Genomic DNA, 26,334 nt, shown 5'->3' with positions numbered 1-26,334 from the left:
CCTTTTCAAGTATGTGACATAATCAGTGATGTTGCATATAGGCTGAAATTGCCTGACAGTTGGAAGATTCACAATGCGTTTCATGTGAGTCTTCTCAGACCCTATGTGGGTGATGTGCCAGAAGATATGCCAGTTGAAGATCAGCCGGAAGTCGAGGAACTTGACGAGATCTTGGTCCCTGAACAGATTTTGGCACACACAGAAAGGAATGTGAAAGGCAAGGTTGCTAGGCGTTACTTAGTAAAGTTCAGAAACTATCCACCAATGGATGCTAAGTGGATGGAAGAAGGTGAACTTGCAGAGTCACCAACTGTGTTATCACTTTACCTTGAAGCCTTCGATTTGCAACCTACCTTGACCCCTTGAGTTTCAAAGCTACATGGATTGTCAGTGTGACAATGGCTTCTGAAACAAATGATGTACATGGTATTTAAAGTGAGCTCAAATGAAATATCTGTTACATGAATGTTAGAGCCGCACAGATTGTCAGTTTGGCAATTGCTCTTATGGAATGTCCAAAAGTTTGGTTAGTGCTATAGAAGTGAGTATTTCTTGTTAGTTTGTCAAGGATACAGTAATTGCTTCTATTAAAGAGTACATGTGTAACTGCATTCTTAAACTGTCGGTTTGGGTATGCTCGAAAGTGTTACGGGATCCAACGTGTACTATAAGACAGTGGCAAAATGTGCAGCTACCATTTTGTCATTGGAAAGTTAGTGACTCAAAGCAATGGCAGAGTGCGAAGCTACCACTATGTCATTGGGATAGGGTTCACACGCAGGCAATACATGAGTCGACGAGGTGTTGAATACACCAGGGTTGACAATGAGCATGTATGTGTCGTACATGTGTCGACAGGTGTTGAATACATCAATGTTGACTGTGATCATGTATGACATAGATGCAAACGAGGACGTTTGAGATTTCAAGAGGGGGGTATGTCACCAGCGTGTGACTACTATCTATCCTTTTTGTTGATTTCTTTCTTATTATCTATTTACTTTCACTTTTTGGAAACACCCCTCGGGAAATCTAACTTTCCTGCATTGCATAGCTAGTGTGGAACTGTCCAGAGGGAGTCCAGGCCTGAGGGCAAGAGAGCACTAAAGTTGGACAAAGACTACGGTTAGCCAAAGTGGAATCCTTTGCTACAGAGGCTACATTTCAGTTCTGGATGTAGCCACAGTGTACAAAGAGGGTTGGATGACCTAGAAAGATACAATGGCAGCATCTCCTAAAATTTAGGGAACTGCTATTTTGGGACCTGAAAATGTGTTTGCGTCATTACCTCCGGAATGACAAGGGGAACATTTTCTTACTCTGCCGTGAAGTCAACTGGGCAACCGGTTGGGAGATTTTTAGGCGGCAACCCCGAAACGGGAAAATGCTTATAAATGTGCCAAGTGGCACCTTCTGGTGCACTTTGCTCATGCAAGAGAAGGGGGCGCTGATTTTTAAGCTGGGAGAGGCTCATTTTCAGTTTTTGTCACAGGTTAAGAGCTATGGAGTGCTTGCTTTCCCTCTTATGCAAAGTGCGGTGCCAGGAGTGATGCCCTGCACGCTACGCACTGTCCTCTCTCTCCCCTTTGGCAGTATGTTATGCCCCACTAGTGGGCTCTTCATTTGACCAATGTACAATTGTGTGGGTTCATGCGCGATTGCCGAGGCAAGAGCCTCTTGCACTGGTACTGGAGTACAGCCTGCTGTGTATTTTTGCAGGTTTAGGGTTTTGGCCCTAAACGGACCCTAATACCCCCAGGAGGTTCGGGGACGCAAGGGGACCGCTGTACAGGCGATCTGGCGCATTTTCAGGGCTGAAAACAGAGAATTCAGCGTGCTGCAGATTCTCGCCAGGTTTTGCAAAGTGCCCGTATGTGTCGGGAAAGTCATTTAATGCGTGGGAATACTGATCGTGAAGGGTTCTAGTACAGTTATGTTGGCAAAATCAGGCCAGAACAGTCAAAATTCAGCCAAGGTTGTGCGGGGCAGCTTGGAAAGAACCACATCGTTTATTCCCTCTTTTAAACAATAAAGAAATACCGAAAGGGGCGCCTAAGTTAGGGGCCAATCTGGTGTTGGTCTTCTCATACAGGTGCATTCTAGCATCTGTATCCCATTCCCCTCTCTTGTGTCACTATAGCGCAGGTATAATAGACGACTAATAATGGGTGAAAGCTAAATCAAGGTTTGAAGTAAAGTCTACCGCCCTTTTTGGATTGAACAGGCCGGTTACAGTGACAGAGTGACAGGGGCTTGCTTTGAGACAGTGGGGCCCCGACATGCGCATGCAAGGGTCAGCCAATTGAGGAGGCCGGACGGGTTAGTTGCTTTAGAGCCAGAGGACATGCGTGCAGTTGCCACCGACTTTTATCGTGACCTACTGCCAGCAGAGCCTCAGTCAAAGCGTCAGGATGCATGTATAGAGCAGGTGTGGGCAGAAATGCCTTGTCTTGTGACTGAGGAGATGGGCCAGAGGCTTGAGCTGCCTCTTCAGTTAGAGGAGCTCCACGCGACCCTCAGAGCACTTCCCCGTGGTAGCTGTCGAGGTGAGGATGGTTTGACTCCCAGCTTTTTCTTAGAGTACTGGGACTTGCTTGGCTCAGATCTTTGCAGCGCTTTTCAGTACATCCTACATACAGGAGAGATGCCTGACAGCATGAGTCAGGGCTTGATTTACCTCATTCCCAAGGAGGGTGGCTCCTTGGATGAGATTCGACAGTGGCAGCCCATCACCATCCTCAAGTCAGCCTTCAAAATTCTCGCCAAGGCTCTTGAGTTTGAGGATACAGTCACTTCTAGAGAGCATCATACATGGGACACAGACAGGTTTTGTCAAGGAGCGTAGTATCCTTGACAACATCTTCACTTTCTGGGAGGCATCTGCCCATGCACGCCTCCATGGTGAGGATCTGGTGATACTTCTTCTCGATTTTGAGAAGGCACTGGGACTTTTTGGAGGGCACTCTACTCAAGATGGGCTTCTCAGATACATGGATCAGAGATGTGTCAGCTCTTTATAGACGGGCACACAGTCAGGTACTTTTGTCAGTAGGTAGAGATCGTTTCATGCTCACACGTTCGGTCAAATAGGGCTGCCCTCTTGCCCCCTTCCTCTTTCTGTTCTATGCTGAGGCGATGAGCAGGTTTTTGGTTTCTTAGCAGGTTGGTCTAGGTGGGGCTTAGCGCTCCCTATTCGGGGAGATGAGCTACTGGATGCTGAGTTTGCAAACGACTCAGCCTTGTACTTGGAGGGCCAGGAGGTTCCCGACTGCGGGTGAAATTCTCGGCCGTCGGCCATTTCACACTGGCCACACAATGTCCGGCCATTTTTGACTTCAAAAAGAGCGTCCCAAAAATTAAATTAAAATCAAGGGAAAGAAACCAACAACTAAGGTTAGTGGTTGCCATAGCCTCGTGATAGAAGAGGCCCAAACCCACGGGGAGGTTAGTGCCAGATATGGTGTGTGATAGGCAAAACTCATATGCCAGTGAGTTATGCAGAGAGTGGGGTAAAGTAAGGGATCAGACAACACTTATCTTCTTTGATCCAGGTGCTAAAGAAAACTTTATCTTACCAGAGTTGGCCATCAAGTTGGGCATCAAAGCTGAAGAGATGGGGTACACAGCAGAGGAAGGGTTGGCATGTCTTTGCCACTCAGAGTGTGTTACTCCTATCATTGAAAAATTGCATCTGCATATTCCGTCATATGTGGACACTGAGGAATTTTATATCATGCCACTGGAAGGGTGCGATGCGCTGTTGGGAATCCTGTGGATGTTCCATATATACGAGCGTTGGATGTCTTCAACAAAAAGATCACACTTCAGCATAGGGGCAAAACTCACATCCTTGATGTAAAGCTTAAAAGGGAGTGTGTCCCTATCGTATCTGCTTCGGCTATCACTTCTGTAATTAAGAATCATCTTTTTGTGTACTTGTTTTTTGCACGTATTAGATAAAGAAAGGTCAGCAGTTTTGCAAGATTTTAGTTTTCTGACTCATTACTGTCTCGGTTGGCGCCGGAGAGGCCTGAGGATCATGCGATAGATTTGGTGCCAAGTTGTAGCTCACCAAATAGGCCTCCGTACAGGGTTAGGGCGGCCCAGCCGGAATAGATTATGAGCCAAGTAAAGGAGCTGTTAGAAAAAGGGATAATCCAACTTAGTTCTTCACCCTTTTGCTCCCCAATGCTTTTAGTGCAGAAGAAGGATGGCTCTTGGCGCATGTGTATTGACTACAGTGCGTTGAATAAGAATACCATCAAGAACAGGTTTCCTATCCCAAGGATTGATGATATTCTTAATCGTTTAGAGGGTGCTGCAATTTTCGGCATGATAGATCTTTAAAGTGGGTACCATTAGATTCGTATTAGGCCAAAGGATGTGTAAAAAGACTGCGTTTAGGACGACATTTGGTCTTTACGAGTTTCTAGTGATGCCATTTGGTCTTACAAATGCTCTTGCTACGTTCAATAGGATGATGGACCAGATTTCCCGCCCACATCAAAAGTTTGTTGGCACATTCTTTGATGACATGATAGTCTATTCAAAGAATGAAGAGGAGCATAGGCGTCACTTGACCATTATGTTCGAAGAGCTATGTAGTCACAGGTTGCTTGTCAATCCTAAGAAAAGTGAATTCTTCTTGGAAGAGATCAACTTTCTTGGCCACGTACTGTCAAAGGATGGTGTCAGAATGGATCTTGCCAAGGTTGAAGCAATCAAGATATCGCCAGACTTGAAGACTGTGCACGATGTCCGTAGCTTCTTGGGATTATGCTCTTACTACAGAAGGTTTATTAGGAACTTTGCCAAGATTGCTTCACCCCTACATGCTTTGCAAAAGAAAGAGGTCACTTTCAGGTGGACACAAAAAGAGATTTCAGCTTTTAATCTCTTAAAGGAAAAGATAACTTTGGATCCCGTAATCGTTTTACCAGATCCCAGAAAGTCGTTTGTGGTCGAGTGTGATGCGTGTGGCAATAGTATTGGGGTAGTGCTAATGCAAGATGGTCAGGCAGTAGCTTACGAGAGCAGATCTTGCAAGGGCCGAAAAGACTGTGCAAATCTATGAGAAAGAGCTACTGGCTGTGATTTATGCGCTTTCTAGTTGGCAGCACTACCCGTTAGGTGCTGATTTTGTTGTCCAAACAGATCATCAGACCTTGCGATACTTCTTGACACAGTCAAAGTTATCCGAAAAGCATATGCGATGGGCAAACATTCCTTCTATGTTCCACTTTCAGATTGTGCATGTGGAAGGCAAGAAGAATGTAGTGGCGGATGCGTTATCAAGAAAGCCACAAATTTCAGCCGTGTCAATTTCTTATCATCATGAGCTTGATGACATGAAGGAACATTTTGCTACTGATGAATATTTTGCAAGGATCTTTGAATAGTTGCAAGATGGGCAACGCCATGAGCACTATCTCCTCAGGAACGGTTCTATGATGATGCATGGCAGACTATGTGTCACCAGGCCATTGCGACATAAAGTTATGGTAGAAAGCCATGTCCCACCATATGCAGGGCATCGTGGTATAGATGCGGTAGTGAAAATGGTCGAGACATTCTTTTATTGGCCTACTTTGAGGAAAGATGTGGATACCTTTGTGCGAGCATGCCTGATTTGCCAAAAGGTCAAGTTTGACAGGCAAAAGGCACTAGGGTTATTACAGCCACTACCTATTCCAAATAACCCATGGGAAAGTATTGCTATGGATTTTTTCAAGAATGCCAACAGGGAATGACGGTATATGGACCATTATTTGCAGGTTCAGCAAATAGGCCCATTTTATCCCTATCAGGAAGAAGATAAAATATGATCAGATGGAACGGTTGTTTTGTTAAAGTTTAGGCATCTCAAGTGAACTGCCCAATGTGATCCCATTATTTAGTTTGACTTTTAGGTATTTATTTTACTTATTTGTCAAAGTCTTGGGTAGGGCAATTTACTGGGATTGCTATATAAGCAACCCCTTGCCTCCATTGTATACACATTCAGTTATTCATTGCGAAGGTTGATTGGTTCAAGAGACTCTCTCTCTCTCTCTCTCTCTCTCCCTTTGTATCAGCTTTCACCCCTCCCCTACCCACTATTTTCTTTTCAGTTCTTTGTACTTTTTGTACCCAGACCTGGTATTTTACTACATGCCTTTTGAAGACGTTAATATTACATTTCATTTCATTTCTCTCGTGTTCACTCCCCTTGGTCTCTACGCTTCCGCATCGTCGACGTTGACATGGTATCAGAGCTTCGTTGCTCCGTGACCTCGGTGAAAGCGCCAAACAGAGGGTACTGGTAGGTGCGCGTCGCGATGTAGTGCAGGATTGGGGCAAGAAGCAGTAGGCGCAGTGCAGCAGAGAGGAAGCGCTAGGGATCGAAGCAGGAAGAGAGAGAGAGAGCACGTACGATTTGGGGAAAACTCACATTAGTGAGTTTGTGGGTTTTCCCACTTTTATTATAAGTGACTTTAAAAATTGGTCCAAGTTCACACTGAACCTGGACAAAGTATAAAATATACATTAAAGTACAACACGGGGTCATTTAGGGCCTTTAACCCAACAACCTCTCACTTAAAGGCATAAATGACGCCTTTAAGTTAACCAACTCCCACCAGCTGTATGCAATGCTCATGCTGAGCCTTAGCACGACTCTTGGTGAGAACATCTGCAGGGTTATCCTTTGTATGGATCTTAGTCAGGGTGACTAGACCATCCTCCAATACTTGACATATAAAGTGGTACCGCACATCTATGTGTTTGGTACGCGCATGAAACATGGAATTTTTGGCTAAGTAGACAGCACTTTGGCTATCACAACCCAAGACGGATGTATGAGCAGGCATGCCAAGTTCTTTTGAAAGTCTGCCAAACCAAATGGCCTCCTTTGAAGCCTCTGTGGCTGAAATATATTCAGCCTCAGTAGTACTCAATGCCACTTCTGCAACCTAGAACACCAAGAGACTGCACCACCAACAATGGCAAATACATATCCACTGGTAGATTTCCTGGTATCCATGTCACCTGCAATGTCTGTATCACAATATCCATGCAACTTTAAGTCACTTTTTCCATAACAAATACACTTTGATTGTGTATCTTTCAAATATCTCAGAATGCATTTGACAGAGTCCCAATACGCTTTGCCAGGATTCGATATGTATCGAATAACAACTCCCACTGCAATGTCGGGGCGAGTGGCAACCATAGTATACATAAGAGAACCACAAGATGATGCATAAGGGATTCCCTTCATTGCTTTTAATGCCACCTCATCCTTTGGGCAATCTGCCTTGCTAAGCTTAGTGTATAGAGGTAAAGGTACTCCAAGAGGCTTAGCATCAACCATATTAAATTTGTCAAGTACTTTTGCAATGTACCTTTCTTGAGATAAAAACAATAATTTCAGCTTTCTATCTCTTTTAATACGATGCCCAAAATATGCTCTGCATCACCCAAATCCTTCAAATGCTGAGTTTGGCTTACGTCTCGGAGCATCAAGACTAGTCTTATGTTTCCCACAAGCAGCATGTCATCAACATAGAGAACAAGTATGATGGGACTACCATCTTCATCCCTTTTCGTATACAAACAATGATTTGCATGGCTGCATTTAAAGCCTTGAGACAGCATAAAAGTGTCAAACTTCTTATACCACTGCCGTAATGATTGTCTCAAACCATACAGAGCCCTTTTCAGTTTGCATACAAGTTCCTCACGTGTAGGAACTACAAAACCTTCAGGTTGTTTCATGTATATGTCCTCTTCAATGTCACCATGCAAAAACGTTGTCTTTACATCCATTTGATTCAATTCCAAATCAAGCAACGCAATGAGAGCAAAAAAGGACAGGTAAAGTCGTAAGCTTTACAACAGGGGAAAAGATTTCTTGAAAATCAATTCCTTCTTTCTGTGCATATCCTTTTGCAACCAATCTTGCCTTGTACTTGGGGTTTTCATCAACAATCTTAATCTTGTACACCCATTTGTTAGGAAGAGCTTTTCTCCCTTTAGGCAATGGCACAAGATCCCAAGTATCATTTGCATACAAGGATTTTATTTCCTCTTGCATTGCAAGCTCCCACTTACTGCTTGACTCACATGATTTGGCCTCTTTATATGTAAGAGGTTCACCCTCATCTGTCAACATTACATGATTCAAAGAGGGGTTAAATCTCTGCGGTTGCCTTCTCAAATGAGTTGAATCTCTGCGGTTGCCTTCTCAAATGAGTTGACCTGCGTACCCAATGATCTACATTCTTAGGCAACGGTTCTACATCATAAGGCAACTCATTTTCAACTCTATCATGTTGCTGAAAATCATTTTCAGCCAATCTAGGTAGCTGTACATCCTCATTAGGAGAATCTATATTATGTCCTATCTCTTCTGGCTCAAGGTTAATTGGCCGATTATTAATCTCAGCTTGCGGTAATGCATCATGAGTCTCTTTCTCAAGATCAATGGGTGGCATGGAAGGCTGAAATCTGACTGTTTTCTTGTCAGGATCAGATTTTGTAGCATTCTTAAGCATTTTTGCCTCATTGAACACTACATCTCGGCTGCGTATTACCTTTCTAAACTGTGGTAACCACACTCTATAGCCCATTTCACCTTCTTCCCCATAACCTAGGAAGACTCCTTTAATGGACTTCATATCAAGCTTTGTTCTCAAGTCATTGCGTACATGAACAAAAAGCTTCGTATCCAAATACTCTCAAATGATCATAAGAGGTAGGTTTGCCAGACCAAACCTCCCCTGGAATGTGTCACGTGCACATCTAACCCTATGTGTATGTGGACAAGCTACTTCATGACATGGGTTCAATGCAGTTAGATTAGGAAGTGTTTTGGCACTTTTGTGAGTCTGTTCGCAGAGACCGTGCATGTTCGGAAACTTAGAGTAGATGTATATCCTCTGGTTGCACACAACATGATCATCAGATTACCATCAGGAGCATTTTTACAGTGCATAGACCTATTTTCCCTATTTTAGCCATTTTTCACTTATTATTTTTGAGTGACTTTTGTTGGGAAACTGGGTAGGGCAATTTTGACAAGCATGTATGTAAGAAACCCTAGCGCTACCACTTTCTGGCAGAAGAGGCAGCAGGGACCAGACACCCAACAGCCACCTTCTCAACAAGCCCCCCCCCGGCATGTCAACCTAGCGTTTTCAGCCATCAACAAGAATCAGCCAGCGTTTTTCAACAGTTGCAGATCTACCTGGCGTAAGCAGACCACAACAGGACACCTAGCGTTTTTGCATCAAATCGCAGATCAGCCCTAGCATTAGCAGAATCAGCCCTAGCGTTTTTGGATTAGCAGGACTCGTAGCGTTTTGCAGATTCATCGCGACAGAAACCCCAGAAGCATCAGCATTTTCGGTTTTCAGCACATAGGCATCGCAGAACAAACCCCGAACCTGGCAGATCTCACCATCCTGCAGAAGCAGAACCTCGCCGCAGGGTTAGTTCAGCGAGAGTTTGCAGATTCAGCCCGGAAAACGCAGATTTCAGCACCTGCGTTTTCAGCGCATCGTCGTCGCATCGTTGCCATCGACATCGTCACCAACATGGAGTCAAAATTCAGCAAATAAAGATTTGCAGATTTCAGCCATTAGCATTTTCAGATTTCAGCTCGTCTCGTCGTCGTCCTCACGGTCGTCGACATCGTCGGCAAGTCCATTGCATTGTAGAGATTTACGCAATCAATAGTAGACCGCTCTCGCCATAGAGAGTGGGGCTTTCGAAGGAGGGTTTTGACAACATTCTGGTGTCGTATTCTTCTCTCTCTATCTCTCAGTCTCAACACCTTCATTCACAGTGTTTATCCACTTTGTTTGTGATCACTTGCACTCTCTCACTAAAGGAATGGAATGCTCTCCCTTCCGTGTGGGGTCCCCACCCCGTCGTCTCAAACAACGGATCTGATGGTAAACCTGGTGGCCACTAGATCTACAACGAAAGCAAACAAAGTGGTTTATAGTTCATCTAGCGGACGATCTCTCATCACAAAGTGAGTCGAGTTCGAGCCTACTAGCATCGAGATCTAGTTCCACCCCGTAGGGGAAGCGTGATTAACTTATCTAGCGATCCTAAGACCCACCTTCCAAGAGGAGAGAAGTCCCGAGTGCCTTTTTCCGCATGTTTCAGAGGCACGTACACTTGAGGCTTCGCCGCTCTTGGGGCAATGAGTAATATTAGCGTCGATTTATAACACTATGGGACGGAGAGTTCCCGTCTAATCGGGACCACCCTTCTCATAGGCATTGGCAACCCGAGCCAAGCCCCCACTTTCCATCCCATACTCACACTTCCTTTGTTACGTAATTACTACCACAATGGTTGTTCAACATATAAGTTCTTTGTTTATTTTTCCGATTCACAAGTTCTTTAATACAGTCCTTCAACCAGTATTGCAAAGCGGCACCAAGATAGTAATTTTAGTAAAAATTCACTCAAAAACTCATTCATTGAAAGTTCCAATGCTCTGGAGGCACGAAATCCCTCAGCGAGTGTTTACTCCACCCGTTGTCGCCTAGTTGCCAATACAACTAGGTTGTCCACCGCTTAACTAGCAGTCGTGGACTTCCACCGCTTAACGAGCAGTCGTGGACTTCCACTGCTTAACTAGCAGTTGTGGATATCCTCTGCTTAACCAGGAACTCTAGCTCCTGCGAATAACTTCGCGAGCTACCCCCTGTGATCAAGAGGGGGCTCGGACCAGATCAACATTGGAATTGAAAATGAACTAGCTGAGCTAAATTCTCCCTAGCAACCAATCTTTCCTACTTCAGACAGTATATTCCGAAAGCATTCTTTCCTACTTGAATATAAAATACAATTAATTTAAATGTCGTGGTTTCCGTTGATTTCCAACATGTTGGGAAATGTGTTTTTCATCCTACCTTATCGAATGCAATGTTGCTTTAACAAACTTGAATTAAAACTTGGTCTATCTCCACAATTTCCTCGTCATTGCTCCGTGAGATGGCCGGTACTTGGTCGACCATGGGAGCTTTTTCCTTTCCATAGTGTTGCTTGTCCTCGCCTTGCGGTCGTGGGAACCACCAAAACGAGTTCTCTTTACCGGGGCCATTTTATATTCACTACGTAATTGACAACTTGGAAAAAGAGAGCTAACATTCGAGAGTAACATACAACCATGATGACGGATTAGTTTCAATAAGCAAATCCCCTTGTACGAGAGGTTAGACTTACTTCAAGACAGAGAATCCCGATAGCACTATACTTGTTCTATGGGAATAGGCCCTAAGGTTAATTAGTTGACCTAGATAATTATGAAATTCAGATTTTTACTTAATCAATTCTACTAGAGATGAAATATACGTGCTTAATCACTTCTTAATGCAAGTAGAGAATTGCAAATTTATTGTAGGCATAGATGAGAGGATTTCTCCCTTCCTAATGATTAATGATGGATTAATTTTCTCTAATTAAATCCTTATCCGTGAGCAATTGATTCTAATTTAATTATTTACACATTATGGAGTAATAGAATGCAATGGACCATTCCCACCTCAAAGCTGACTTGATTTTTAATCACAACGGTGACTAGTGGATGATTCCTTAAACATGTATTAAACTATGATTAAGAGTGACTGATTGCTTGCATGATTACTAATTAGATTAAGATTTATGCAATAGATCATGGATACGGAGAATTAGAGAGTATCTAATGAGTATTTTGACTATGATTATGCATACTAGATGCGGAATTAAGAGGATATTTTTTTTTCCGAGAAAAAGATCCTTCTATTAGTTAATGAAAATTGCCCATAGGGCTACAACCACCTCTGCAAGAGAGGGCTACAACAAGCATGATGGGGAGACTCTCCCAAGAAAAAACAGCATATATACAATGAGGCTAAATCAAGTGATGGGAGGAGGGAAGAGCCACACAGGTGGACAATAGTGCCATCTGAGCACCCCCTGGACTATGGTGTAGAAAGGCCCAGGGCGCTAGAGTCGAAGGAAAGCCTCGCGGCGCTCCCGCATGCGGTTGGAGCTGCCCTGTAGTCCCTTAAGCTGTCCTCTCAGAGTATGGATCAGCTCTAGCCAAAAGTCACGAACAGTCTCTGTTGGTGGCACATGGCGAGCCTCAAAGATGCGGAAACAGCGGGCCCGCAAGATGAACCAAAGTGTCAGGCCACTGATGAGCTCCCAACAATCCTCTCTCTCACTGCACCACGCCTGTGGAGTAAGCTCTGTATAGCAGGCTGGAGTGTAGGTCGCCCCCCCTTGCATCACTATCATCCTGCTGGTGGAAGATAGCTCAAACTGAAGTGCCGGGCCCGTGAGGGTGGACCAAGCTGCTGCCCCTCAAGTGTACTGTCGAGCCGTGGAGAGAGCAGGCATCAGCCGAAGAACTCGTAGCCACACCTGCTGGGCCGAGGGACAGTCCCAAAGACAATGACGTTGACTCTCCACCAACTGGTCACAGGCTGCACATGCGGCCAAGAGACCACTATGCACAAGCCAGCTCCCTACTGTTGTGGCTCTGTGTGCAACCAGCCACTGAAACAAAGTGACGCGCCTCAGCTGTCTGGAGTCCCACAGCCTCTGCCAAAAGGTTGCCAAGAACTCGACTGTGAGGCCCTCCTCCTGCCAATGATGTGCTGCAGCGGGGCGGGCCTCTCTCTGTGCTGCAAGTATATGACGTCCAAGCCGAACAGTGTACCAAAAGAAGGGACTCTTGGGTGGTCTGCAGAAGAGAAGGGGTCCCTCCATAGCCACTCACTAGGATCCCACTGTACTCGTGCCAGTGGACAACACTCCCAAGCCCATAGCTTCCAGTGTCCAGTCTCAATAGCTGCTGGGTCAGGGTCCATGACGCAAGTCCTCCCACATATGCCCACAACTCGGATCCTCTGGAAACAGCACTCTGCTACCTGCGGGGCCTCTACTGCAACTCGCTGTAATCGTCCCCCACCCCGAAGCTCGAAGAACAGGCCTGGGACAGTCTCTGAGCAGGCCCTGAAATGAGAATCTCCAGTTGTGTGAAGGCTCCCATCCACCGGGGTGCTACTGGCTCGAGAGGCATGAGCCACTCAGCTTGAACTGACTCTAAGTTGTCCTGACACATGCTCTGCACCCCTCTCATGCCCTGTAGCTGGAAACCCTGCACCTCCTCTGACAAACTTGTGAACTCTAGCCAGTCACCTAGAGAGCGCGCTGGACCTGCTGCCATGGGACCCCAAGAAACATGAGGCCGACTCCCAACCAAGTGGCCTCTCTGAGTGCTAACCATGGGGTTCTAGACGAGGGGCTGCCGTAGGCGCTCCTCCGTGCACGTCGGCTGTCTCTGCTCTAGGCCACGCCGTAAGAGCTCTCAAGATCGAAGCAAACTCACAGCGAAGCGGTCCTCCAATCTCCTGCTCAAACCAACTCGGCGCAACTCTGTAAAGATCCATCTGGTCGAAGGTTGCCAGGGGCCTCCTGACTGAGGCACCCTGGCACGAAGCCTCTGTAGCAAGAACTCCATCGAGGGCTCCTCTCCTGGAAGAAGTCCTCTGACTACGAACTTCCCAAGAAGGGCTTTGCTTTGTTGTGCTGGAACAATGATCCCAAGCCCTCCCTGAGAACAAGGAAGTGTGATGACCGACCAAGCCACCTTGGCTCGGGCAATCTGAGTGTCACGACATGACCAAAGGAAGTTCCTGATCAACCTCTCTACCTGGCTGATACAAGAACTCGAGAAGATCCAGCAAGAAGTGATGTACCACATAGTCGCCAACAACACCTGGCTGGCAACTACTACTCTACCAGCCAGGGAAAGTCGTGCTGAGCTCCAATGTAACAGCTTTCTCCTGATGGACAGGAGAAGAGGAGCAATCTGCTGCTCGGGGGACAAGTCCAAACAAACCTGACAACCCAAGTACCGAACTGCAGTCCCTGGGGGAATCCACGTGAAACCCTCTCCTGGCATCCAATCTGCCACAGGAGCACTGCCAACCGAGAAAGCCACTGTCTTTCTCCAGTTGATCAGTGCGCCCGATGCACAACAGAAGGTTTCCAAAGCCTGCTCACATCTGTGTAGATTGGCCTCCTGGCCCTCTAAGTACAAGGCCGAGTCGTCGGCAAACTGAACGTCCAGAAGCTCATCTCCCCGAATAGGGAGTGCTAAGCCCCTCAGACCAACCTTCTGTGACACCGAAAATCTGCTCATCGCCTCCGCATAGAACAGAAAGAGAAAGGGGGCAAGAGGACAACCCTGTCTGACCGATCGTGTGAGCATGAAGCGCTCACCTCTACCTCCTGCCAAAAGCACTTGACTGTGAGCCTATCTGTACAAAGCTGACACCCCTCTGATCCAAGCATCTGAGAAGCCCATCCTACGTAGAGTGCCCTCTAGAAAGTCCCAGTCAACTCTGTTGTATGCCTTCTCAAAATCGAGAAGAAGAATCACAAGGTCCTCCCCACGGAGCCGTGCCAGGGCAGAAACCTCCCAGAAAGTGAAGATGTTGTCAAGGATACTGCGTTCCTTGACAAAACCTGTCCGAGTCCCATGTATAAGGCTCTCCAAAAGTGGCTGAATCCTCAAACTCAAAGCCTTGGCAAGAATTTTGTAGGCTGAGTTGAGGATGGTGATGGGGCGCCACTGTCGAATCTCATCCAAGGAGCCACCCTCCTTTGGAATGAGGTAAATCAGGCCCTCACTCATGCTATCCGGCATCACTCTTGTGTGCAGAATGTACTGAAAGGCACTGGAAAGATCTGGGCCAAGCAGGTCCCAATACTCCAAGAAGAAGCTGGGAGTCAGCCCATCCTCACCTGGACAGCTACCACGAGGGAGGGCCCTAAGAGCCGTGTGCAGCTCCTCAAGCTGAAGAGGCATCTCTAGCCTCTGGCGCATCTCCTCAGTCACAAGACAAGGCATCTGTGCCCAAACCTGCTCCCTGCATGCATCCTGCCGCTCTGACTGGGGCTCAGCCGACAGTAACTCACGGTAAAAGCCAGTAGCAACTGCACGCATATCCTCGGGCTCACAAACAACTGACCCATCAGGTCTCCTCAACTGATTGACCTTGGTATGCGAGTGCCGAGGTTCCACTGTCTCAAAAAAACCACCTGTCACTCTGTCACCTACCTGAGTCCACTTTGATGCCTGTTGGTGAAAGGCAAACTCATGACGCCTCTCCTCTGTGCAAGCAAGCTCTTGTCGAGCCTGCTGTAACTGCTCCTCCAACCATGGATTATCTGGATGCTGCTCCTGCATCCTCTGTAGTGAAGCAATGCCTCGTCTGAGACGCTGCTCCTCCTCTCTCGCTGCAGCCCGTCGAGCCAGAGACTCCTGGAGAAAAAAGTGGCTAAGCTGAGCTAGGCCTAAGGCCACTCTGTCTGCAGGTAGAGCCTGGCTGTCCATGCCCTCTGTCTAGAGAGCCTCTACCCTCTCTCTGAGTGCTGCGTCCAACAAGACCCGCTCTGGGATGCGAAGCATCGTGCTCCCACTCCTCTGCCTGTCTGTCACTCTGAGGATCATTGGTGCATGGTCCGAGAAGGATGTCCCTGCCAGGATGCCCACTGATCCCCCCAAGTCACTGAAGTAGTCACTAGTGTAGAAGCGATCTATCCGCGATAGATTCACTCCTCCCACTCTGCGGTCCGATCTAGAGAAGTCAAGACTCGCTGGAGGCCTCACAAAGCCAGAGTGCTGCCATGTATCTGAGACCCTCAAAGTCATACACAACCTCTCCGAAGCTGCTAACTCGACTCCATGCACAGTAGCATGGCTGCCTCCAATCCTGTCAGAAGGGTCCTCCAATATGTTGAAGTCCCCTCCTACACACCAATGGTCAGCCTGTGGCAAAGACTCAACAATCTGTGACCAAAACTCTGCACGAGCACTCGCCACATTGGGCGCATAGATGTTCAGGAAGCCCACAAGGCCACCCTGAACCTGCATAGTAATCCATTGAGCCCTGCCTGGCATAATAATCCCTCTGTCCACAATGGCTTGTTGCAATGAGTCCGCAAGGGCCTCCTTGAGACGAGAAACGGGCAGCACCTTCCCTCCTAGCTCCTCTTCCAAAGACTATGTCTCCCGGCAGCACCTCCTCAAGGTGTGTGTGTGTACTTAGTGTGTGTGTGAGCATATATGTGCGTGTGTGTGTGTGAGCACACTCTTATATAGGCTCTCCCAAGCTGAAAATCGAACCAGGCTGCTAAATACATATGAGGGAGTACTCACCTCATGCAAGGCAACTTAGTTACATGCCTACCAAGTGTCCAGTTAACTTAGTCTAACTGACTCTCACACTCTCTCTCAAGCATGGAAAGTAGCCCACGAGCCCTGGGAGTGTGTGAGGGCGCCCCTTTACTGCCAAACTCAGTCTGCAGTGGCCTGGAGCCTGTTCCCACACAGCCCCGAGTCTCGGTGCCTCCCCACACAACTTTAGGAAAATTTAATTTTAACCTAAGACGGGCAACGAATGAGAATTTAATGCCGGAACTTGCTATACTAAGCTCTAACTAAGGTGTATTAACCTGGTTACCTGCCATATTTAGCAGCCCCCGGCGTCCGAAAATGCATTTTTTTTCAAATTTGGGGTGCGAGTACAGTTTTTCGAGACGGTCAAAACTGACGGATCGGGTGACCAAAAACTTACTATTTTTGGAAATTTTCACAAAAATTATTTTAATTCACTTTTGGAAGCTTTATGACATTCTAAACATCATGGCATCGACAGATTTTGGAAAACTGCTAAAAATAGTAACTTTTTCCATTATGATTGTTTCATAGTACAATGGTGTTCTTTTAGTTCGGGGTCAGAGACCTTACATCCTCCCCAACGTGAAAAATTTAAGATGTCCTCATCTCAAGAATATATCTGCATAAACTCTATGCTAACTACTTAGGTACATATATCCTTTGTCTAAAATAAAGACATCCTTTGATAATAGAATAATCTTTAGCTTTATGCGTCTTATTCTGCTGAACTTTGATGAGATCCTGGTGCTTGAATTATTGCTCACTAGGATTGGCAGTTGCAGCATACAGAGCTGCTCTCTCATCAGCTTCGTCACCCACAATTGGTTGTCTCACTGTGGCATTAGCGAAAGCTCCGCTTCCTTGTCCTATGTTTCCTCTTCCTCGGCCTCCTTTTCCGTTTGGTTGACCTCGCCCGTTGATGTTCAGAGGTACATTATTAGCACCGGATGTTTGGGAAATCCTTTTTGGACATCGGCTTTTGTAATGTCCATACTCTGGCACTCAAAGCATCTTATATTGGGAAACTCGGTAGCTGCAGTAGTAGCTACTACCGGACGATGGTCGTATGCAGGGTTGATTGGTCTGTTACTCCAGTTGTCTGGCTTGGCCCTCTTTGAAAAATAGTATTGACTATCTTGGGTAGTCCTCTGAATCTCTTTAGCTAACGGTTTGGCCCTTAGCAAGGCATCTTGCAGTGTTGCTGGCCTGAGAGCTTCTAGTCGGTTGTTCAAGGGGTCGATAAGTCCTTGGCAGAACTTTGCTACTTGCTGTTCCAATATCATCCTAGGAGCATATCTTCGAAGTGTGACGAACTTTGAGTAGTATTCTTCGACGGAAGAAGTCAGTTGTCGAAGTGAGAAAAACTCATTCATCTTCAAGGCTTTGTGAGCGGGTGGTAAGTATCGCTTCATCACAGCAGCCTTGATGTCTTCCCATGACTGGGAAGATCCCTTGATATCCAAGTCCCCGCAATGCTGTTTCCACCAGATCTTAGCATCGCCAGACAAGCGGAACATCGCAAGCATGGTTTGGTTCTCGGGTTGAGTTCCCGCAGCTTCGAAATAGTCGTCCATTGCTTCCATCCATACTTACGCATCTCTCTCCACATTAACCCCTTCGCCTTTAAAGGTTGGAGGCTGAGCTTGCTTAAGGAGAAGCTTTTTCTCCTGAACGGCGGTATATAGCGCAGTAGACGGTACCTATCCAATGGTATAAAACTCATTACTATAGCACTCTTCTCAATGAACCTAGGCTTTTCCATACTCAAGAAGAAATTTAACTTTTTGGGCTTAACCAGCCTACTTAATCTGTACAGCTATCACAAAGAATTTAACCATTCCACCATTAGTTTAAATTCCATTGAATACATCCAAAATTGTCCGATAAATAATGGTAAAAACTTTACTCGAGAGCTTTGATCCATACTTATAACTTTATGTGTATCAACAGGCTACTTGCCCGCAACACTAGTCGCACCCCAACGACTTCTCAAAAAACCTCATGTGGAACCCACTGAATCCCAACAAGCTTAACGAGTAAAACTCTTTAACATCACTCAGGAGACAATCCACTAGACAAATCCAATGTCATTATTCTGGGAAACATCATGCTCAAGCTTTGAGTACGAGCTATCCTACTATCCCTTATTTTTTAAAATTTCAAACAACATCATTTTCCAGTTCGTAAACCTATAGCTCTGATACCAGGTGTGAGGTCCCCACCCCGTCGTCTCAAACGATGGATCTGATGGTAAACCTGGTGGCCACTAGATCTACAACGGAAGCAAACAAAGTGGTTTATGGTTCATCTAGCGGACGATCTCTCATCACAAAGTGAGTCGAGTTCGAGCCTACTAGCATCGAGATCTAGTTCCACCCCGCAGGGGAAGCGTGATTAACTTATCTAGCGATCCTAAGACCCACCTTCCAAGAGGAGAGAAGTCCCGAGTGCCTTTTTCCCCATGTTTTAGAGGCACGCACACTTGAGGCTTCGCCGCTCTTGGGGTAATGAGTAATACTAGCGTCGATTTATAACACTATGGGGACGAAGAGTTCCCGACCAATCGGGACCACCCTTCTCATAGGCATTGGCAACCCGAGCCAAGCTCCCACTTTCCACCCCATACTCACACTTCCTTTGTTACGTAATTACTACCACAATGGTTGTTCAACATATAAGTTCTTTGTTTATTTTTCCGATTCACAAGTTCTTTAATACAGTCCTTCAACCAGTATTGCAAAGCGGCACCAAGACAGTAATTCTAGTAAAAATTCACTCAAAAACTCATTCATTGAAAGTTCCAATGCTCTGGAGGCACGAAATTCCCCAGCGAGTGTTTACTCCACCCGTTGTCGCCTAGTTGCCCATACAACTAGGTTGTCCACCGCTTAACTAGCAGTTGTGGACTTCCACCGCTTAACCAACAGTCGTGGATTCAAGAGCCCTATCCAGGAACTCTAGCTCTTGCGAATAACTTCGCGAGATGCCCCCTGTGATCAAGAGGAGGTTCGGACTAAATCAACATTGGAATTGAAAATGAACTAGCTGAGCTAAATTTTCCCTAGCAATTAATCTTTCCTACTTCAGATAGTATATTCCGAAAACATTCTTTCCTACTTGAATATAAAATACAATTAATTTAAATGCCGTGGTTTCCGTTGATTTCCAACATGTTGGGAAATGTGTTTTTCATCCTACCTTATCGAATGCAATGTTGCTTTAACAAACTTGAATTAAAACTTGGTCTACCTTCACAATTTCCTCGTCATTGCTCCGTGAGATGGCCGGTACTTGGTCGACCATGGGAGGTTTTCCCTTTCCATTAGTGTTGCTTGTCCCCGCCTTAGGCTCCCAAACTGAAAATCGAACCAGGTTGCTAAATATATCGGAGGGAGTACTCACCTCATGCAAGGCAACTTAGTTACATGCCTACCAAGTGTCCAGTTAACCTAGTCTAACTGATTCTCACACTCTCTCTCAAGCATGGAAAGTAGCCCATGAGCCTTGTGAGTGTGTGAGGGCGTCCTCTTACTGCCAAACTCAGTCTGTAGTGGCCTGGAGCCAGTTCCTACACAGCCCCTAGTCCCGGTGCCTCCCCGCACAACTTTAGGAAAATTTAACTTTAACCTGCGAGACGGGCAATACGAATCAGAATTTAATGCCGGAACTTGCTATACTAAGCTCTAACTAAGGTGTATTAACCTGGGTACTTGCCATATTTAGCAGCCTTCGACGTCCGAAAATGCATTTTTTTCAAATTTAGGGTACGGGTGTAGTTTTTCGAGACGGTCAAAACGGAATGGTTGAGTGACCAAAAACCTACTATTTTTGAAAAATTTCCACAAAAATAATTTTAATTCACTTTTGGAAGCTTTATGACATTCTAAACATCATGGCATCGATAGATTTTGGAAAATGGTTAAAAATAGTAACTTTTTTCATTATGATTGTTTCACGGTACAATGGTGTTCTTTTAGCTCGGGGTCGGAGACCTTACATTCCGTAAGTAAAAGGGACCCTTGAGCACAGTTCGGAGCACTCATCTTGAGCAAAGTTGAACATTCACTTCTGCTACACCTTACAGAATGTCATTTTTCAGCGTACTATTATGAGAGTGATTGCAAATATAAACTGCAGTTTTCAATGCCTCCTCTCCAAAACTCTTAGCGGTGGACAACATGCAACGCACTCTCTCACATAAAGTACGATTATACCTCTCAGCCACACCATTAGAAGACGGATTATAAGGGGCTGTCAACTCCCGTTTAATCTAATTTTCATCACAAAAACGTTGAAATTTAGCAGATACATACTCTCCTCCATTATCAGATCTGGGACATTTAAGCTTAGTACTCTTTTGCATAGTGACAAAAGCATGAAACTTCTTAAAAGCATTAAACGTCTCACTCTTACTTTCCAACAAATGCACCCATCCTCTCCTAGTACAATCATCAATGAATATAACCAAATACAATGCACCACCAAAAGACTTGACATACATAGTGCATACATCAGAGTGAATAAGATCAAGAGGATTAGCTTTGCGAGAGACACCAGAGTAATAAGAAGATTTCTTTTGCTTTCCATAAAGACAATCGTTACAAAAATCCAAGTTTTTGCCTTTTACATCAACCCTCTTCAGAGAGGAAAGCACATCAATACCCTTTTGGCTCATATGGCCAAGTCTCTTATTCCATAATTCTGTACGTGAAGCAACTTCAGCAACAGCAAGAAACTTGCCAGGCAAAGCTTTGCGTCGAAGATAGTACAAAGTACCTCTTTTAGACCCTTTTGCAACAAGCATAGAGCCCTTGAGCAACTTCCATGAACCCCTAGCAAAAATGGTAGTATAACCATGTGCATCTAACTGGTGAACAGATAGCAAACTTTTCTTAATGTCTGGTACAAACCTGACATCATTCAACACAAGCTCTTGACCATTGTTAAGAGCCAAACACTAGTACCCATTCCCTCAATATTGCAAGCAAAATTATCACCAAGGTACACCTTGCCATAATTGCATGCAGCATATGTAGCAAAACACTCCAAAGATGGAGTAACATGGAATGAAGCACCAGAATCCACTATCTAAGACTGGGATAGGCCGTCATTAGCACTAAGCAATGCATCAATGACATCTTTCTTCGAGATAAGCATGTCTTCTGCATTAGCTATCAGCAAATCTGACGGGCATGAAGCCGCAACCAAAATTTCCTCAACGTCTAACAACTCCTCAATGATCACATTAGAGGATACGTTTGCTTTCTCAGCATTCCTGGAGGAATCACCTGCTGATTTTTCCCCTTTCTTCTCATCTTTCTTCTTCTTTTCTTGCGTTTCCTTCTTCCTTTCCTGCTCTTTCTTAAAATACGTGCAATCGGGTTTCTTGTGATCCTTTCTGCCACATTGATAACAAGTGACATCCTTATCCTTTGTCTTGCTCTTACTTCTATTTTGAGTCCTGTTGCCCGCATCACGCTTTTGATTTCTACCTCTTGCATTGTAAGCAGAATTGCCACCTTCCCCACTAGACTTGCGTTTAATCTCTTCATTGAGAATAGACCCTCTCACACCGTCATACGTGAGGGTGGGACTGTTGCTCAAGAAGACAACCAAGGTTTCCCAAGTATCTGGCAATGTCATAAGCAATAAAATAGCTTTCAACTTATCATCGAATTGCTAAAGCCCACTGTCCTGCAACTGACTCAACACACCTGTAAAAGCACTCAAATGCTCAGATGCTGACTTCGAGTCATCAAGTTGCATATTCGCGAACTTTCGCATCAAATGCACCTGGTTCACAGGCGTGGTGTTTTCATAATTGGACTTTAGCTTTTGCCATATTGCATAAGCAGAGTCCAAACGCTTGATGTCCGTCAAAATGTCATCATTGATAGCCATTTTGATGTAGGCCACAGCCTTTTTATTTAACCTGGCCCACTCTTCGTCAGACACACCTGGTGGCTTGTTGGCTTGTTTTGTTCCAATGCATCTTCACAATCCTTTAAGAAAAGGATACCTTGCATGCGTTCTTGCCAAAGATCGAAGCCTTGACCATCGAACCGTTTGATTTCCATCAAACTTTTAGTGTCAGATGCGGAAGAGGAAGAAGCCAACTTAATTCAACCACAAGTGTGTATACAAGAGAGATGCAATAGGCTGAAAATTTCAGCAGATAGTAGCAACCACAAGACTTTGCATACAAAGAGCCACAGTTTCTTTACATGAAATAGTCCAAATCTGAAATTTCAGTTGAAATGTGCAATTTCAAGCACTTGTACTCAGCTTTTCACTCAATTTGTCGCGACAAACATCAATACATGTGATCCCACAACTTTGGTACACCTTTGTATTGCTGTTTTGACCTGTAATAATCTGTAAATCACCTGTTTTGATCTAAAAACAGCTTGTCTTGGGTTGTTTTGGCAGTTTTGGTGACCTTTTCGAACCGGAAGCAAGGGGCTTCGCGATGGAAGCGAAATTGATCGCAGGAGAGCAATTTTAACTCACTGTCTAGCAGACTGCGCACGGTTGTTTTGAAACCCTAGGATTTTGATACCAGTTGAAAGCGCGAAACAGAGGGTACCGATAGGTGCACGTCTCGATGTAGTGCAGGATTGGGGGCAAGAAGCAGGAGGCGCAGTGCATCAGAGAGGAAGCGCTAGGGATCGAAACAGGAAGAGAGAGAGAGAGCACGTACGATTTGGGAAAAACTCACATTAGTGAGTTTGTGGGTTTTCCCTCTTTTATTATAAGAGACTTTAAAAATTGGTCCAGGTTCAATGTGAACCTGTACAAAGTATAAATGTACATTAAAGTACAACACGGGGTCATTTAGGGCCTTTAATCCAACACTCGGTGGAGGAGCAACCCGGAGAAGAGAAACCGGAAGAAGAAGCAGCACCGTGCAGCGTTTCGAAATGCTGTCCTGGAATTCATCTAATCCCCCCCCCATTCCTTGCATTTCGAAACGCATCCCAGAAGTCTCTTGCGACAGCGTTTCAAGACGCTGCCCCCAAGCCCGCCTCCCTCCCTTGTCCACAATCCACAATTCGTCCCTTGCCCGTTTGCGTTCTGAAACGTTGCCGACAGCGTGGCTTGGCGGTCTTCCCAGCAACGTTGAGCGTTTTAAAACGCTATGGGCCAGTACTTGCGGGGCAGCAACTAGAGTGTTGCAATTTGAAGCCGGGCCCGTCATTGGAGATATTGGCTCTTTGTTTTGGTGACCCGGAGCCCAAGAGGGGGGCATCAGAGGAGACACTTGTGAAGCGGCTTGGGAGATGAAGTGATGGAGTTTAGAAGAGAGGGTGTTAAGAGCTTTGACACTGCCTCGGTGGCCTGTGAAAGGCGGATTGAGGTGTAGCTTGGGAGACGAAGAGGCGATTATTGGAGCGGCTTGGGAGTACCAGATACGAGTGGAATTGCTTGGGGATTTTTGTGCGGCTTGGAGGAATTTTGCGGCCCTTGGAGTGCGAGAAGGAGTACAGTTTTCTAGATCTTGCAACTTCAAAACAGCCTCCCCTTGCTTGAGCAACCGTGGCGACAACGAACAAAAGCAACAAGTGGCTATGGATAACGGATCGACAACCATCCATCTAGCAACCTATGCACCGGCACAGTTCTCAAGCCCGACAAACTGTTTGGCTCGAGTTTGTGAAGTCAAAAGAAAATGGAGGAGTTCGCTAGAGGACAGCGACAAAGGTCAGTTGGACAAGGATGGCAGTACCAATACTCAGTTAGCTGCCTTGATACCCACGAGGTACGATCATAGTTGTCATGAATGTGACTCGACGCTTTGTTTGGCTCGGGAGTTTGAAGGCAAAGGCAAAAGTTAAAACTCATAGGAAAAGGCAAGCTGGACAAAGATTATGGTAATAAAGATTTGACAGAGGAGATCGACATGGCACACGTGGCGGTGGCCACAATGGCCTCGATGTCAGATTTCTAGTCAAATGACAAGTGTCTCCACTAGCTCCCTATGATTAATTTGGACCCTTGTGTTGGAGTTCAAGTTATTGGTGTTTGGACCCGTAGGTCGGAGTTCAATGCACATGCATTTGGCAGGAAACCAATCAGACGTCTAAATTACTATGGATGAGTGCACCAATCCATTGTTGTTGGTCAGATTATGGACATGATGTGTTTTAACAGTTCATTATCTTGGAGTTTTATATTTTGGACGTGATGTGTTCATAGTTCACGAATGGGGATTATTCGACATAGTATGGTCTACAGTTCAAAGTTTCTACAAAGGCAACCGATGCTCAAGATGGCATTTCTTTCAGGTACAGAGTTGAGGAGAGCAACACCCAGTTGGTGGCCACTACTGGGGTGTCCATGGTAGCTTCTTCACCGACTTGGTCTCACTATTGATGTCCACTATGAGTTGTAGAGGGTGTAAAAGTTTAGGCATCTCAAGTGAACTGCCCAATGTGATCCCATTATTTAGTTTGGCTTTTAGGTATTTATTTTACTTATTTGTCAAAGTCTTGGGTAGGGCAATTTACTGGGACTGCTATATAAGAAACCTCTTGCCTCCACTGTATACACATTCGTTTATTCATTGCCAAGGTTGATTGGTTCAAGAGACTCTCTCTCTCTCTCTCTCTCTCTCTCTCTCTCTCTCTCTCTCTCTCTCGTGATCACTCCCCTTGGTCTCTACGCTTCCGCATCGTCGACTTTGACATGTTTATGTACAATGTGTTTAAGTGTTTGGGTAGGCGTTTGTGCCTTGCTCGGTCGTCCAGGCTATGTGCGCCCATCCACTACTCACCTTATTGTGTATATATATACAATAATAAGGAGTAGCTCAGATTGAGCCCTACTCCATCCACACAATGTCTTCATGCTATGTTCTATGCGTATCTGCAGTTTTACTCTCTGATGGCTTAGTGGTCGAGTTTGACTCCCACTTTGGCAATGATCGAGTGTTCACTCTCACTTTGACAGGTTTTGTCAGCCTTGTACACACTCTCGCAGGAGTGAGAGTTGCATATGCTCGTGTGGCTACAGACTTTGACAATCACAGGTTTCATAGTTTTTTTTGCAGATTTCTTGCAGGCAGTTTCTCTTGTGGGATGCGTTTTGAGCTAGTTTGCTCACTACTTGCGTATATGGTTATGCGCTTTACGCTCGGTTGAGCTGTTTGTCCTAGATTGTGTGGCTACAGACTTAGACAGTCACAGGTTTCATAGTTTTTTTGCAGATTTCTTGCAGGCAGTTTCTCTTGTGAGATGCGTTTTGAGTTAGTTTGCTCACTACTTGCGTATATGGTTATGCGCTTTACGCTGGGTTGAGCTGTTTGTCCTAGATTGTGTGCTTGCAGATAGCAGATTGTGGAGCTAGTTTAATGCATATGTGAGCATTGATTTTGATGCGTTTGATCATGGATTTCATGATTGTTTAGTGGTCGAGTGATCTCCCACTTTGTTGCCAATTTGAAACGGTTTATGGTAGAGATTGTACTTGAGTTTTTTGCTCAGTTTACAGGGGAGACACTGCCAGATTTCTCCCAGGTTTTCTCGCCATGGTTTGGTTTCTTGACATTTACTTACGGTTGTAGACATGTGTGACAATTTAGAGTCTACAATGATGACTCGTGAGAGACAACGGTCTCGTAGCTGCTTATAGATGCGATGTTGGCATTGTATTTACACAGGGCACATTAACCGCCGTTGTTTCAGACGTATGAGGCAACATCGGAGATCTATGTGTGATACACATGAGGTTTTGACACATGCTAGAGTAGTGGCTTCATATGCCAGTGACGGTGATGTCACGCTTGCCTTTAGCATTCCTCTTGATTACATGTCTTTGAGAGGTGACACTTCTCCTCGTTGGTTACTAGATGAGGATGAAGTTTTCTACATCACACCGCATCATGAGTGATTTAGCACCTTCTCTAATGGAGCTTTGGTTGTCTACACTTGACCGATGGTTCGACACGTGACATTGCAGGTGCATGAGATGTTTGTTTTTCATTGCCCAGTGGTGCATCATATACGCTACGACATGTGCGCTATGTTCCTCAGTTGAGACAGAGTTTGATCTCAGTGAGACAATTAGTAGATTATGGGTGTCAGATACTTCTTTAGAGAGTA

General features: G+C 45.4%; 1 protein-coding gene across 1 annotated transcript in view; it reads left to right on the top strand.

The window, feature by feature from the left end:
* The window catches only part of LOC147459827 (aminopeptidase P1-like), a 213,488-nt gene that overhangs the window by 13,164 nt on the left and 173,990 nt on the right, over positions 1 to 26,334 (top strand). The window lies entirely within an intron of this gene.

Source organism: Adiantum capillus-veneris, chromosome 4 (genome assembly GCF_014529385.1).
Source record: "Adiantum capillus-veneris isolate H3 chromosome 4, ASM1452938v2, whole genome shotgun sequence".
Taxonomy (NCBI): Eukaryota; Viridiplantae; Streptophyta; class Polypodiopsida; order Polypodiales; family Pteridaceae; genus Adiantum; species Adiantum capillus-veneris.
Note: the sequence above shows the minus strand (reverse complement) of the source record. Positions and strands in the feature narration are given on the sequence as shown.